We start from the raw sequence: 16,547 nt of genomic DNA, 5'->3' as shown, positions 1-16,547 counted from the left end.
ACTAATTCCATGCAAAGGCTGTTGCACACATTACTCAAATCATTGTTCCAAATGACTAAAGTACCAAACAGCATCAACTCTAGCTGGCATGGAACCCAATAAAACTCGAGCATGCTTTGCAGAACCTGGTACCTTGCTTGCTTCATAACAAGGTAATTGTATGCCTCCCCCCCCTCCCTGCAGATGAAGAACTGTAACTCTCAGGGTAGCTAAGACAGTCCACACAAAGTCAAAATATTAGTAATGATCTTTCCGAAGCTAAGCAGTCAGAAAAGCTGAGACATTACAACATGGAGATAGTTTTGCAAAGTAGAGGAGAAGGTAATAGAAGGCAGATGTTATGCAAATCCAGCTGACATTAAATTTCATCAAGGCATATTTTCTTTACTCACTCACTGAGCAAATCTACAGTACCTCAAAGTTGTGGCCAAGGGTGGTGCTAGGCTTAACCACATATGGATGGATAAGAATGCATTTGGTACTTGTTGACAAAGTCTAAAAATGTAGTAAGGAGTACTTCAGAAGTAGTTTGGATACCCTACCTGATCTCACTAGTTATGAAGCACTACAAATGCTAAATCGAGATGAGATCACTTCCTCAAGATGCTTTCCCAAAATACTTGCTGATTTACTTGGCTAGCCTGAGAAAAAAAGTAGATGCAGAAGACAGCGTCATGCTGTAAGGGTGGGGGGGGGGAGGTTCATTGCCAATGTGTTTGCATGTGATACCGTTGGTCAAGAATGGGTGCTGAAGGGGGGAGGTCCCATTGCTGTTTCCCCTACACTCCGACAGGTTGAACTCAAAAATACTGATATGAGGCAGAATATCCAGCAAAGCTAAAATCAGCCAAATAATCTGAGAAACAACATTTTAAGAGGAATTCTTGTGTTAACTCCATTATCAACACTCCTGTCAATTTCTACCCACTATCACATTACTCGACACGTTTATATTGCCTCGTAAACACAAATGAAACTAGCATCCATTGAAGACAAAGTCTTCGATATCCCCCGCCATAGTAAATGAGGACAAGTAGCAAAAGGCACCAGTTCAATTTATTATTGATGTGTGTACCAAATTTCATAAAGAAATAGTTAATAGTTTTGCAACTATGCTCTGGAAACAAAGGTTAACCTCAATTATTTCTTAATACCCAACTTGTTTCCATGGAAAGTGACAGAATTTTTTTGGGGGGAAATCTCTAAATATCAAAAGGCACCAGTTCACCAGTTGCTTGATATGTGTACCAAATTTCGTAAATATATCTTGAGGGGATTTGTAGTTAAGCTGCGGAAACGAAATGTGACAGACGGACGGACGGAACCCATTTCTATATCCCCCGCTAACTTCGTTGGTTGGCGGGGGATAAAAAAAAAACCTTCACCAGATCAGAATATGTTCTATCTGTATGGCTGTACACATATGTAAAACTGTTTCTTTTTAAAATTGCTTCTTATAGGTGCATAGTTCCCACATGATTGGTTACTACAACATAATGAAGTTTTGTGAGAGTGATTGGTAATGTTTTTTTTTTTTTCATATTTTATTACTTTTATGTATTTTGTTGTTAATTCTTGTTTCGAAAAAAAAAACACAAACTATTTCACAAGTTGATTTCTCCATTATGTGTGTTTGTAAAACATGAATGTTTAGAAGTCAAGGAGAAGTTAAAGAGATTTACAGCTTCATTTGTCTTCATCTGTCTTTGCATTTCATCTGTGAACAGCAAGCATTCAAAACATTCAAACCGGCCCAAACCAGTTTTAACAGGAACAAGTTGGCCCAAACCTGCTTGAACTAGAACAAATCGGCCCAACCCCGTTTGAACTGATTTGAGCCGGTGTAGACCAGACCAAACCAATTTGAACTGGTCCAACCTTTACAAACTGGGACAAAAATTGGCCGATCACAACTGTGTCATATCGAAACCTGGTCTCTCAATTTCTGCATTTTCAACGTAGGTATATTCAATTAAATTTCTTTTTAACCATGAACTTAGCATACTAAATCGAGATAAAAATCCCTTTATAATTATTAATTTATGCATACCATTTGGAGATTTTATCTATAGGGTCCATACCCAATGGCCTATTTTTAAAAGATACCCTGTGAGTTTTAACATCCACAGCCTAAATGCAGATGGACAGATGTTCCAAGATGTGTCGTTTTTAGTATTTTGAAACTCGACAGTCGAGTAAATGTAGAGTTAGAAGGTCCAGAGATGAGCACGCTACCAACTGAGCTACCCTGCAATTCCCCAACATGTAACACAGACAGCATTCGATGAACTGAGTTTGTGCTTAGCATTCAAGAATGGAAGGGACCTGGTGCATTAATTCAAGCCAATATGTCATCAACTAAAGCAGGGTCTCCCAAACGATATGACACCTTGTCATGTTCTATACTTAATATCTTATGTGACACACATTAGCTTCTGACAAGAAAGGCTATTTACAGTGTACCTGTACATAGTGTCATATAATGCAATGATGTGCTATGGACTTAAACTTTGATCCCACCTCATGACTTTTAGAGGCTTGTAATTGTATTCAAGGCCCAGGTTATCATTTGTAGTTTTAAGCATTGAGCAATGCACAAAATTTACTGTTTTCTGACTTACAATCTTGCTAACTATCTGACCTTGCAACTCCAGTTCTGACTTGATCACCAAACGACAGACTCACTGATTTTACACTTGTTTAGAAACTGAAATCAACCTGCATGCATCAACCTTGTGAGCTTTATCTTCTTTTAATGCCCTCATTTGACAGGACCACATCAGTATATAATCATTACTGGTATACTCTCCATCATGTTTATTTTCCATTCGTCTTGACTACCTGTAAATAAAAAGGTTCATCAATAATATAATCAAAAGGGTGGCTGATAGTGTAGCTGAGGTAGCCTAGTAGCTAAAGATGCACAATGTGCGGCTCTCATCATTTTGTCTCACAAAAATGATGAAGCCCACAGTTTTCCTAGCAGAATGATTCATTTCCTGCAGGTATTGGTTCACTCATTACTACCAAGTGTCCATTTATAAGACAATAGCAGGATGTTGAAGTTATCCCAGAGAGTTCCATCTAAAGCAGTTGCAGATACCTAAAAGAAAGTTGATGTCGGTTAATATCTGTAGGTTAACCTTCAGATGGATCAAACACCCAGTCACTTGACGATTGAACTTCCTGAGCATGTGAGCTGTTGGCACAAAAGCTTAAGTCAGATGAATAGATAACAACTATTCATCAGCTTTTTGTTGCTTACAAGTCCCAAGACCACCAGAAAGTGAGCAAAGAAAATATCACCCAGGTACAACTCGATGGAAGCTATTAATTCCTTTACTTCCTGGCTATTGGCAAGGATCAAAAACCTAAGTACATGGTAAATTAACCTCAGGGCACCTCACGATATCCTAAAGGAACTAAAGTGTCCCACCACCCTGAGGATAGACACACCAATGCAGTTTCCTTGGTGAAACCCAGCTTTGAATGGTGCACGAGAAAAATGCAATGGAGCCTATGAGGAAGTAAGTCATACACATGTGCAAGAATGTAAGCATCCCAAAATGTTTCCTTGAAGATGTATTCCACTAAAGAATGACCGATAAGTAGTCAACATGTTCATCACCTCTTAGGAGCCGGTGTGTGTGTGTGTGTGTGTGTGTGTGTGTGTGTGTGTGTGTGTGTGTGTGTGTGTGTGTGTGTGTGTGTGTGTGTGTGTGTGTGTGTGTGTGTGTGTGTGTGTGTGTGTCGGTTAGTAGTGTTTAACCTCTTTAAAATAAATAGGACAAAATGAAGGAAGGAAGATTGATAGAGAAGAAGAAGGAGGATATAATAATTGGCTAGAAGAGGGGAGAAAGGAGAATTGAGGTTTGGAAGGAATGGATGAATTGGAGGGAATGAAGGATATACACCCTGGAGAGGGGAAGAACGTACCAAACTTACACAATTATTTGCATATGTAGCATGTTTATGGCTCCTTATCCTATCAGCACTAACCGCCTTCAGGTGTACAGTAGTGCAGGAGCAAAACACCTTTACAGTGAAGTCAAGGTCGACATCGTCATTTTGGTCGTTTGGGGAAGCAGAGATGTGATTTCAAATCAGATACTCTCCAGCAGATCAGCCAATCCACTTTAAAACCAGAATATTAATTGTTTAGAAAAACAATTTGTGGCAGAGGCTTGGGTGATGTTTTCTCATGCAAGCAAATGTACACATGTACATTTTGTGTAAACATATTTGCTTGTTTGTTCAAGGTGGATTAATCCAGACACATCGGGTTCTCACATATTGCAAAATCAGTGCTTTAAAAAATGTACTTCCATCAGGCAGACAATGCACAGGTTTGGTCATTTACAGAAATTGTGTTGGAATGCTAAAATGCCGACAAACTGAAATCAATCTAAGGTTACCCATAATCTGTTCACACACTCACTTCTTAAAACCACACATACCTCTGAACCTGTAATCATTCTGTTTGGCAAATTAAGATCATTCTTTCATCTCATTCTTTCAGGATATGTACGAGCAATTATCTCACCACTCATATCATGTTGCTTCTGGTCTATAAGACCTTGAGGGAACATTACATAAGTCCTGTATCAACCATTTTGTTTTGTTCAACGTGGATTAATCCAGACACATCTGTCTGAGGCTGATTATTTCTCTGAGTTTTTGTAGCTATATGTGATCACTTCTTTAGTTTGGAGAGGGGGTGGAATTCTGTGGTATGAAAATACAACAGATTACCACCTTATAAGTCCTCATGGCACATTTGATAGTATGTAAATCTTTGTGCCCTTCATGTTGGTGTTTTTATTTTTTTTTGCTGAAGCCATATTTAACAATAAATGTCTGTGCAAAAATTTATCTATAATGTGTTAACGTAAACTATTGCAATCTGCATGATGGATGTTAAATATTGCAGTCTCCATTTTGTTGTGTAAGGGACGTGCTCATACCGAAGCAAAATTCAAGTTCCATGTTATAGTGTGGGGTCAACCACCCTTCATATCTTTGCATTATCATGATATATATTGCATCTGTATGTGATAATGAAGAAAATTTGTGATAGAATATGCATGTGCATATATACAGAGCTTGCACATGAATCACACAAGTCATGTATGATTCCCATAAAGTGTGTGTGTGTGTGTGTGTGTGTGTGTGTGTGTGTGTGTGTGTGTGTGTGTGTGTGTGTGTGTGTGTGTGTGTGTGTGTGTGTGTGTGTGTGTGTGTGTGTGTGTGTGTGTGTACATGCAAAGCACAGGTGTTTAAGCAGGGGCTGTTCCCAAGTCTGTCCCACAAATCCAGTTCTCACACATTGCAAAAGCATTGCTTTTAAAAATGTACTTCCATCAGGCAGACAATGTACAGGTTTGTTCATTTACATATATTGTGTTGAAATTAATTACATTATTTTACCAAACCGTTATAAATAGACATAAATTAACTGCATAGATACTATGTTCTCATTGACATGCATTTTTTTTCACATTTGCAAACTGAAGTGGCGCTGTACAAACTATGATCGATTCGCTGTCGGCCATTTTACAAGTTTTCCATGCTCCCTCAATTATTGGGTTCCAACGTAAACTAACAGCATAGAAGGAATGAATACCTGCACTTCGTTCAACTATTAAAGTGCAAGTTCTTTTAAGAATTTTTTTTTTATCTGCAGCTCCTACTTTGAAGAGCTCCTCATGCCAATTGGTCATTGCCTTCTCCATGTGAGGCAAGCAGCAGCCATTCACTGAAGTTGGGTCATGGGATGTTGGGACATGTGGAACAGTTGGTGCTTCAGTAACTGCAATCGAACTTTGGTTCGAAAAGCCTGATAACAGCACCCTGGAAAATGATACAGTGTTACTATTTTTCAGGGTGGTGTAATCTGAGGTGGGACTTTGACTAGGTAAGCCTGAATGTTTGCATGGAATGGTTTCAGGTGTTTTTTTTTACAGCTAAAAAAAAAAAAACGTTCTTGGAGATGTCATGTCAAATGCTGTTTCTATTATGAGTATTAAGAAATAGTTCATGCACTTCCATAGCAACGAAACAAGCCATGCTTCTTGTAACTGTAAAAGGAGTAAAGATTTCCTATTTGTATCTGAAAGCAGAAAATGGTGAAGTCGTCACGTCCATTTGCACATTTAAAGTCTTACGGAACAACATTCTTTTTTCTCTCCATTTCAGCTTGTGCTGGCATTGTGCCCAAGTCTTGCAGCTCTCTGTTTGTTTTTGCCAAGGTGGATATCCTCTTTGGCTGAAGGTGCCTTGATTGTAAGCCCATTCTTTGTAGTCTGCACAGCACTGTAAACCCTGTGGTGGTCCTGGGCACGAGAAGAAAACATGTAAGCACATTTCCATCAGTCCGTGATGTGTCCACAATACTTTATCAAATGTCACATCTCAAAATAAAAAAAGGAATGGGATGGAAAAGTGGGAGGACAAGCAGGAAAGAGGGCAAAGAAAGGTGATTGGCAGAGTAAGGGAAGGCAACAGAGAGGGAATGTATGGACATAAAAGGATTGGGGAGGTCAAAATGGTCATTTTTGGACATGTAAAAACTAGAATGGCCCTTTCACTTGCATTTGTGCTGATGGATCAGCATTGTGCCAGTACATTCTTACATCTGCTATTTCTTCACTCTTCAGATATAATTATCTGGTCTGAAAGCATCATAATGATCAACTGAATGTCCTCCAGGAAATGAGAAACATATTTTTATGCCAATGCACCATTTCTGCTATCCCATCTCTCAAAGCTTCAGTCTAGCCAATCTCAGTAATTGCTGACTGAGCTGAAGACTTGCCCTCAACAGTGCGGTAAAGTGTATGTGTAATCAAGAATTTACAAAGGGAGATTCACCCGAGGCCTTCCTAACAGATGGACATTTTGTGCTGAGGTCCACAACAACATGTGGAATTATGAAACAGCACTGACTTCTTCGAGAAGCACTTCGAAGCCCTGACTTTTGACAAGTCCTCAGAAGCCCTCATGGTAATCAGTTGATAACTTGAGCACAAACAGCTTGCATGATGCATTAGATTGTGTAGGGATCTTGCAACATTTTTCATCCCCAATGTCAATCTTTCTTTCAAATCTTGTTTGAAAAATAAACGTGAAATCTTTAGCATTTACTGAGAATGAGAGCGAAAGGAAGGCAAACTTCATAATGCAACACATTGCCTTTTCCCCACCAGGGAGGAAGTTTATAGTCAGATCCCATTTTTCCTGGAATGAATATCAGGAGTGATCAACTCAAAGGTACTACCAAGGAGCGATCCCACCACTGACATTTTGTGACATATATATATATATATATATATATATATATATATATATATATATATATATATATATATGTATCCCACCACTAACAATAAGGGTCACCTATTTTGGTGACAATATATATATATATATATATATATATATATATATATATATATATATATATATATATATATATATATATATATATATATATATATATATATATATATATATATATATCAAAACATGTGGAGTTTGATGAGCACTCCCTCAGTCTCCATTGGGCATAATCCTACGCCAAAGGGTCACCTCCAATCCGGAGGCCTCGTCCGACTGTCAAACAGACAAAGATTACAAGGTCAACATCAGTTAAACATCAAACGGAGTCACCTATCTGGATTTCGGGCTTGTTTGCCCTCAAGAGGATAGCATACAGATAAATATCTAATCAATGATTACCACATTCATCGTTTATACATCAGACACACCTCCTGCCTGTTATGGTGGGCATTGCCACGGATTATATCTCACACGGTAAAACTGCATAATCCGCAAAAAACTACCAACCCCCTGCCAGCTAGAGGATTGTTCACGCGAATGCAAACCATTCAACCAGAAAGCATGTGATACAATCAGCAGGTATATCGAAACATGTCAAGTATGACAAGCACTCCCCTGATCTTCATTGGACAAAGTCCTGCTCCAAAGCATCACCTCCAATCCAGAGGCCTTGGCCCGGCGACTCTGTCAGACAGACATTGATTACGGGATCAACATCAGCTAAACATCAAACAGAGCCACCTATCCAGATTGTAGGCTTGTTTGTTCTCATCAGAGCAGAATAGAGAAGAGACAAGGGAAAAGAGGGAAGAAAGAGAAAAAAGAAGACAATGAAAAGAAGAATGGGGAGAAGGGAGAAGGGAGAAGGGAAAAGAGGGAAGAAAGAGAAAAAAGAAGACAATGAAAAGAAGAATGGGGAGAAGGGAGAAGGGAGAAGGGAGAAGGGAAAAGAGGGAAGAAAGAGAAAAAAGAAGACAATGAAAAGAAGAATGGGGAGAAGGGAGAAGGGAGAAGGGAGAAGGGAAAAGAGGGAAGAAAGAGAAAAAAGAAGACAATGAAAAGAAGAATGGGGAGAAGGGAGAAGGGAGAAGGGAGAAGGGAGAAGGGAAAAGAGGGAAGAAAGAGAAAAAAGAAGACAATGAAAAGAAGAATGGGGAGAAGGGAGAAGGGAGAAGGGAGAAGGGAAAAGAGGGAAGAGAGAGAAAAAAGAAGACAATGAAAAAAAGAATGGGGAGAAGGGAGAAGGGAGAAGGGAGAAGGGAGAAGGGAAAAGAGGGAAGAAAGAGAAAAAAGAAGACAATGAAAAGAAGAATGGGGAGAAGGGAGAAGGGAGAAGGGAGAAGGGAGAAGGGAAAAGAGGGAAGAAAGAGAAAAAGAAGACAATGAAAAGAAGAATGGGGAGAAGGGAGAAGGGAGAAGGGAGAAGGGAGAAGGGAGAAGGGAGAAGGGAGAAGGGAGAAGGGAGAAGGGAGAAGGGAAAAGAGGGAAGAAAGAGAAAAAGAAGACAATGAAAAGGAGAATGGGGAGAAGGGAGAAGGGAAAAGGGAGAATGGAGAAGGGAGAAGGGAAAAGAGGGCACAAAGAGAAAAAGAAGACAATGAAAAGAAGAATGGGGAGAAGGGAGAAGGGAGAAGGGAGAAGGGAGAAGGGAAAAGAGGGAAGAAGGGAGAAAAAGAAGACAATGAAAAGAAGAATGGGGAGAAGGGAGAAGGGAGAAGGGAGAGGGAAGAAGGAAGAAGCGAGAAGGGAGAAGGGAGAGGGAAGAAGGGAGAAGGGAAAAGAGGGAAGAAGGGATATGGGAGAAGGGAAAAGAGGGAAGAAGGGAGAAGGGAAAAGAGGGAAGAAGGGAGAAGGGAGAAGGGAAAAGGGAGAAGGGAAAAGAGGGAAGAAGGGAGAAGGGAAAAGAGGGAAGAAGGGAGAAGGGAAAAGAGGGGAGAAGGGAGAAGGGAAAAGAGGGAAGAAGGGAGAAGGGAGAAGGGAAAAGAGGGGAGAAGGGAGAAGGGAAAAGAGGGAAGAAGGGGGAAGTGAAAAGAGGGAGAAGGGAGAAGGGAGAAGGGAGAAGGAAAAGAGGGGAGAAGGGAGAAGGAAAAGAGGGAAGAAGGGAGAAGGGAAAAGAGGGGAGAAGGGAGAAGGGAAAAGAGGGAAGAAGGGAGAAGGGAGAAGGGAGAAGGGAAAAGAGGGAAGAAGGGAGAAGGGAGAAGGGAGAAGGGAAAAGAGGGAAGAAGGGAGAAGGGAGAAGGGAAAAGAGGGAAGAAGGGAGAAGGGAGAAGGGAGCAGGGAAAAGAGGGAAGAAGGGAGAAGCGGAAAGGGAAAAGAGGGAACAAGGGAGAAGTGAGAAGGGAGACGGGAAAAGCGGGAAGAAGGGAGAAGGGAGAAGGGAGAAGGGAAAAGAGGGAAGAAGGGAGAAGGGAAAAGAGGGAAGAAGGGAGAAGGGAGAAGGGAGAAGGGAAAAGAGGGAAGAAGGGAGAAGGGAAAAGAGGGAAGAAGGGAGAAAAAAGAAGACAATGAAAAGAAGAATGGGGAGAAGGGAGAAGGGAGAAGGGAGAAGGGAGAAGGGAGAAGGGAGAAGGGAGAAGGGAGAAGGGAGAAGGGAAAAGAGGGAAGAAGGGAGAAAAAAGAAGACAATGAAAAGAAGAATGGGGAGAAGGGAGAAGGGAGAAGGGAGAAGGGAGAAGGGAGAAGGGAGAAGGGAGAAGGGAGAAGGGAAAAGAGGGAAGAAGGGAGAAAAAGAAGACAATGAAAAGAAGAATGGGGAGAAGGGAGAAGGGAGAAGGGAGAAGGGAAAAGAGGGAAGAAGGGAGAAAAAGAAGACAATGAAAAGAAGAATGGGGAGGAGGGAAAAGGAGGGAAAAGGAGGGAAAAGGAGGGAAAAGGAGGGAAAAGGAGGGAAAAGGAGGAAAAGGAGGGAAAAGGAGGGAAAAGGAGGGAAAAGGAGGAAAAGGAGGGAAAAGGAGGGAAAAGGAGGGAAAAGGAGGGAAAAGGAGGGAAAAGGAGGGAAAAGGAGGGAAAAGGAGGCAAAAGGAGGGAAAAGGAGGGAAAAGGAGGGAAAAGAAGGGAAAAGGAGGGAAAAGGAGGGAAAAGGAGGGAAAAGGAGGGAAAAGGAGGGAAAAGGAGGGAAAAGGAGGGAAAAGGAGGGAAAAGGAGGGAAAAGGAGGGAAAAGGAGGGAAAAGGAGGGAAAAGGAGGGAAAAGGAGGGAAAAGGAGGGAAAAGGAGGAGGGAAAAGGAGGGAAAAGGAGGGAAAAGGAGGGAAAAGGAGGGAAAAGGAGGGAAAAGGAGGGAAAAGGAGGGAAAAGGAGGGAAAAGGAGGGAAAAGGAGGGAAAAGGAGGGAAAAGGAGGGAAAAGGAGGGAAAAGGAGGGAAAAGGAGGGAAAAGGAGGGAAAAGGAGGGAAAAGGAGGGAAAAGGAGGGAAAAGGAGGGAAAAGGAGGGAAAAAAAAGAAGGGGGGGGGGCTAACTAACCAATGATGACCACATTCATTGTTTAAACATTAGATGCGCCTCCTGACTGTTATGGTGAGCATCGCCGCGGACTATGTCTCGCACAGTAAAACCACTTAATCTGCAAAGATCAACCGTCCGTCTGCCACCCAGATGATTGTTCCTGCAAATGCAAACCATTCAACCAGAAGGTGCATGATGCGATTGGCGGGTATATCGAAACATGTGGAGTGTAACAAGCACTACCTGTGGAGTGTGAAGAGTGGTGACAGGTTTTGCCATGTGAGACATAATCCGTGGCAATGCTCACCATAACAGTAAGGAGGTGGAGCTGATGATTAAACGACAGATGTGCTCTTTATTGGTATGCCATCTTGATGAGAGAAAACAAGCCCAAATTCAGGACGGCATGCTGTTGAAGTCATGGGGACTCATTCCGATGGAGGAGTCCAATCGTACGTCCATGCATTCTAGTACTTCAGTGTGTGTGTGTGGGTGTGTTTGACGGTGTGTTTGATCATGTGCTTCATCATGTGCTTCAGTCTTTGGGCTGAGGAGCATGTGTATGCATGTTCCAATCTCTTTAAATGTTATATATACATGTATACAGACAGACAGAAATAGATATATACTGTATACATATTGAAATATATATATATATATATATATATATATATATATATATATATATATATATATATATATATATATATATATATATATATATATATATATATATATATATATATATATATATATATACACACAGGGTGTCCCAAAAGTCACCAAAGGATTTATAAATTAAATAACATTTCTGTTTTTTAATAATTTATTTTTCTTTTCTTTTCAGAATTTAGATTAACATTTGGAAATTACGCATGGAAAAATTCACAACTGAACCAAAAAACAAAATCGTAGAATTTTATTTTAAATTTCATTGATCAATTATTCTCACCCAAATAGCATGCTACCGACACTTCAATGCCAGAAAACCACATTCAGATTTCATGATTCGTCGGTTGATTCAACGTTTTCAGCAATATGGGTCAGTACGTGACTTGCCACGATCTGGAAGACCACGTTCAGTCCTTTCGCAGATTAATCGTGAACGTGCACTGGACAGTGTTCAAGAATAACCAGGAACATCGATCTGCAGACCTTCTGATCAGTTGGGGATGTCTGGGATGTCACACTATCGCAAACTAAGAAACGATTTACACCTGTACCCAGACAAAGTACAATAGGTGTAAAAGTTGAAACCGACAGATCATCGACAACGCTTAAATTACCCAGTCCAAATTCAGAGGTTGTTCAATGAAGAAAACGAATTTGTTCAAAAACTGATTATGAGTGATGAAGCTCATTTCCATTTGAACGGTTTTGTGAATAAGCAGAACTGTAGGTTCTGGGGATTAGAGAATCTTAGGACTATTCATCAACGTGAGTTGCATCCTCTCAAATGCACTGTCTGGTGTGGTGTAACGTCAGAAAGGATCATCGGCCATTATTTTTTTGAAAATGAGGAAGGCAGTGCAACGACGGTTACAAGTGAGCGGTATCGAGCCATGCTCGAGAATTTTGTGCATCTTGCAGTGAAGGATAAACCTGAGATGTGGTTTCAACAAGATGGAGCCACTGCCCAAATGGCACAAGCCACGGTGGAGCTTCCATGGCAAATTTTTGGACACCGAAAAATTTCGCGAAATTCAGAAATTTATTGACCATCACGTTCTCCTGATTTGATGCCTCCCGATTATTTTCTTTGTGGTTACCTAAAGGAGCGTGTATGCATCAATAAGCCCGATACAATTCAGCAGCTCAAGGCCAACATCTGTGCAGAAATTTGAGGGCTGCAGCCAGTTATTGTCCGCTGTTCTGGAAAATGTTCTCGAAAGAGCCCGTCTCTGCGAAGCCGAAAATGGAGGACATCGAAGCTCCATCATTTTTCACAAATAAAACAAATTTATCTCTATTTTGTAAATTTTCTTTTGGTTTAAAAATAATCATAAATTATTAAAAAAACAGAAATGTTATTTTATTTCTAAATTCCGAGGGACTTTTGGGTCACCCTGTGTGTGTATATATATATATGTATATATAGTCGTCTGGTCGTCTGGCCATAACAATTTCACCCTTGTCAAAGTAGCTCAGGTCTTTACCCCTGCCCATTTCTCCTACATCCAACACATCAACTTCAAGAATTGAGTGTTCACTTGCTGCCGAATATATCCCACCCTTTGACAGGTGCCATTGGAACAAGATAATCAATGTTATTCACTTCACCTGTCAATGGTCCTAATAATTTGCCTCATCAGTGCATATATATATATATTGTTGTGGTTACCAAATTCGCAAACCACCATTCAGGTCCCTTAGGTGAGGTATCTCGGTAAGTATATGTGTAGTTAGGCCCAAACCCGTTGTCTAGTGGGAATAAATGTCATTCATGCGTGCTGCGACTCTTCAGGATAGCCGTTTTTCTTTTACTATCTTTATTTTGGACCAACCGCCATTGTTACCACCACCAACCACAACATCAACCACCCACCGCGGCGCCGCTTCACGTCACACCTCGCAACCGTCGCATCGCCACCGTTCTTGCGCCACTTGTGGGTACCGGTGTTGGACTCGTGCAGGGCGCGCGCCGAACAGCGTGTACAAAACCACGGATTTTCCACTTCAAAAACGGATCAAAAACGACACACGCCCACTTTTGTTCCGTCCAATCGGTGAGCGAGGGGCGATTTGGCCCTGCCTCCAGGGCGTTGGAGGGTGATCGCTATATGCAAATTTATGGATCAAAAAGCATTCACGCCCACTTTTTCTCGGGCCAATGGGGAGCGAGGTGAAAGGTCGAAGGGAGGGGGTCAAAGATGAGAGAGCGAAGCCACGGGGCTTATATAAGCGACCGCGTTCGTCAAGTCAAGAATAGAGAGTTAAGACTTCGCGGGCGGTGGAGTTGGGAAGAAGAAGCAAGAAGGAGTTGGTCGTCGTTGTGTGCGTTGGAGTCGGAGCAAAAGGGGACGGAGCTGTGGAGAGGCGGCGAGGGCAGACGAGGGGGTGCTCGCGTCGTGCAGGGAGCTGCACACCAGGGAGGCCGACGGCGCGACCTGGCCGAGGTGGAGACGCTCGTCGCGGGACTCGAGGCAGAGTGGAAATCCTCTATACCCCGAGCATCAGCAACCCCCTCCTGTTTCCCCCCGCGCTGAGATAGTGCGACCAAGGGGGCCTCTTTCCCACCCCCTACCAGACACTGCCCGAGAGGCCCGCGGAGTTGAGGCACCATCGCCGCTCCGCGTCTCATCACCAGACGGGTAGGCCCGACCCGGTCTCAGCCTCAGGCCCGCCTCATCTTTGAGGGTGTTCTTTTCCTTGGTTTTGGGTATGTGTTGGCGGCGCCGTCTGTGAAGTAAAATTGCATAAGTGTTGCCGTGTGCTCGCGTAATCGGTATTAGATCTGCATTGTCGCATTTGCTTTTTGTGTAAAAATTGCATTGTGTTTCTCTTCTTTTCTATGTGCTTTTGGTGGAATTTTATATGTGCGCTTTCCGTTCATCGCGAATAAATGTGCTTTGTGTTGAACTGTTTCCTGCTTCGCTTCGTCATTTCTTTCATTGAATCCTCATCTTGCTTCACGTAAAGGGTTGGTAGTGGGCTGAATACGCCCGATAATTAATCGAACCGTCGAGGTCGACGAATAACACCGCTCGGTTATCCCGATAGTATGGAACGGGTCGCTTAAGTGGCCCGTGTCCGAAGTCGACCTGCGGCGAGGTGCGATCGCCCGGTCTACCCTCCGTGTGGGTACTTAGGTAGGTCGAATTTGGCGAGCAACCCTATCCCACGCGGGGGCTGATTGGCTCGATCGCGGTGAGACCGAAAGGTCCACCCGTGACTGGTTCCCAGCATTAGTCCGAGAGGGTCACGACTGGATTGTCCGTCCGGTGGGCGACGTGCCGCGATTCGAGTTACGTGGCCGTCGCACGCCGGCGGGCGCGAATCCGTAACAATATATATATATATATATATATATATATATATATATATATATATATATATATATATATATATATATATATATATATATATATATATATATATATATATATATATATACAGTAGACTAGGCGTAAGTCGGCAGCGTGTATCTCGTCACTTCGCCAAAGTCGGCAGCGGCAAAAAGTCCCGAATTTATCTAATGTTAAATCCCTTTGAATAAAGGGTCATCCCTCTGTAAGTCATCATCTCTCAGTCGTCACTTCGTCTAAGTCGTCAGATGTTGTCCGTTCCCGCGTAATGGAAACTCAAGTAAATTACCACGCCTAACTCGTCACACGGAACTGCTTCCTCGTGAGAAGTCAGATTTCATGGAATCGTGATGCTCGCTCATTGGTTTACACTGCCAGTGAAAGGCTATTTATAACTGCGCTGCGTTCAGCTCAGTCAGCACGCCGTCCCACATGCATCTGAAGAGGTAGGCAGGCTGCGCAATGCAGTCTCTGGTGAAGGAATAAAGGATCGATCAAGCTTCGTGTTGAAGTCCGATCATGGTTTTATATTGGCTTGTTTTGTACATCACCGCACTCACACATGTTATATATTATTTCGGAGTTTGTGGTTTCGTGTCACGCTATCTTCGCCTTTGTTTTGCGCTCGAGTAACGTGATATTCGGCTTACATTATTTCAAAGACCATATGAGGTGCATGGTAAAAAAAAGTAAATAAAATAATAGAATAAAATAATAAAAAAATAAATAAAATAAAATAATAATAAAATCTTCTTCTTCTTCAGTTCCTTTCTCAAACACACCCACCCCAACATGTCGCGCAGGGCGCGGCTTAGGCTAGTAGGTATTGAGTTGTAGTCATCACGATGACTGTGTGTCATGTAATTTGTCGATGGTATTTGAGTTTTCATTCCAGATGAAAACTCATTCTACATTCAGTCCAATGAATGAATTCCAACAGCAATTCATTCCACATTTGTCGATGGTGATATACCATCACCGATGGTATATGAGTTTTCATTCCATATGAAAACTCATTCTACATTCATTCCAATGAATGAATTCCAACAGCAATTCATTCCACATTTGTCGATGGTGATATTCCATCACCGATGGTATATGAGTTGTCATACAGTTGTTCATTATCTTTACTTTTGATAAACTGATTCATGAATTCCATCTTTGCTTGATCACTTTCCAACTAACCAATGAACCCCCACCAATGCCCCGAGGATTGTGTTTCCATTTTGGTACAATAGCCGGCTTAGAGATTGTTGCGCCCTCTCACACGTACGTATCCAGGCCACGCGCGACTTCATCCTTCACCCCACAGTCAAGAATGTTCGCATACGCGTAAGTCGTCACATTTCTAAGTCGTCACTTTTTTCTTGATCCCGATGGTGACGACTTACGCCTTGTCTACTATATATATATATATATATATATATATATATATATATATATATATATATATATATATATATATATATATATATATATATATATATATATATATATATATATATATATATATATATATATATATATATATATATATATATATATATATATATATATATATATATATATATATATATATATATATATATATATATATATATATATATATATATATATATATATATATATATATATATATATATATATATATATATATATATATATATATATATATATATATATATATATATATATATATATATATATATATATATATATATATATATATATATACAGGATGAGTCA

At 41.2% G+C, this 16,547-nt stretch overlaps 1 protein-coding gene and 1 long non-coding RNA gene across 5 annotated transcripts in view; one reads left to right on the top strand and one right to left on the bottom strand.

Moving 5' to 3' along the window:
- LOC147035162 (uncharacterized) overlaps positions 1-16,547 on the top strand; it is a 257,319-nt gene that overhangs the window by 115,948 nt on the left and 124,824 nt on the right. Inside the window, exon 3 of one of the 3 annotated variants that reach the window (XR_015061557.1) lies at positions 5,684-5,820. The exons of the other annotated variants lie outside the window; for them this stretch is intronic. This is a non-coding gene — a long non-coding RNA (uncharacterized LOC147035162). Of the gene's footprint in view, positions 1-5,683; positions 5,821-16,547 lie in introns of those variants that run through there. 3 annotated transcript variants of the gene reach the window in all.
- Positions 5,948-16,547, bottom strand: part of LOC147035163 (potassium voltage-gated channel subfamily A member 1-like) — a 39,665-nt gene continuing 29,065 nt past the window's right edge. For both annotated transcript variants that reach the window (XR_015061523.1, XM_085894564.1), the window contains exon 2: positions 5,948-6,332. The gene's annotated coding sequence lies outside the window, so the exon portion shown is untranslated. The remainder of the gene's footprint in view (positions 6,333-16,547) is intronic.

Source organism: Eptatretus burgeri, chromosome 1 (genome assembly GCF_056783735.1).
Source record: "Eptatretus burgeri isolate ZD-2024b chromosome 1, Ebu_testis_v1, whole genome shotgun sequence".
Classification (NCBI taxonomy): domain Eukaryota; kingdom Metazoa; phylum Chordata; class Myxini; order Myxiniformes; family Myxinidae; genus Eptatretus; species Eptatretus burgeri.
This window is presented reverse-complemented; position numbering and strand designations above follow the sequence as displayed.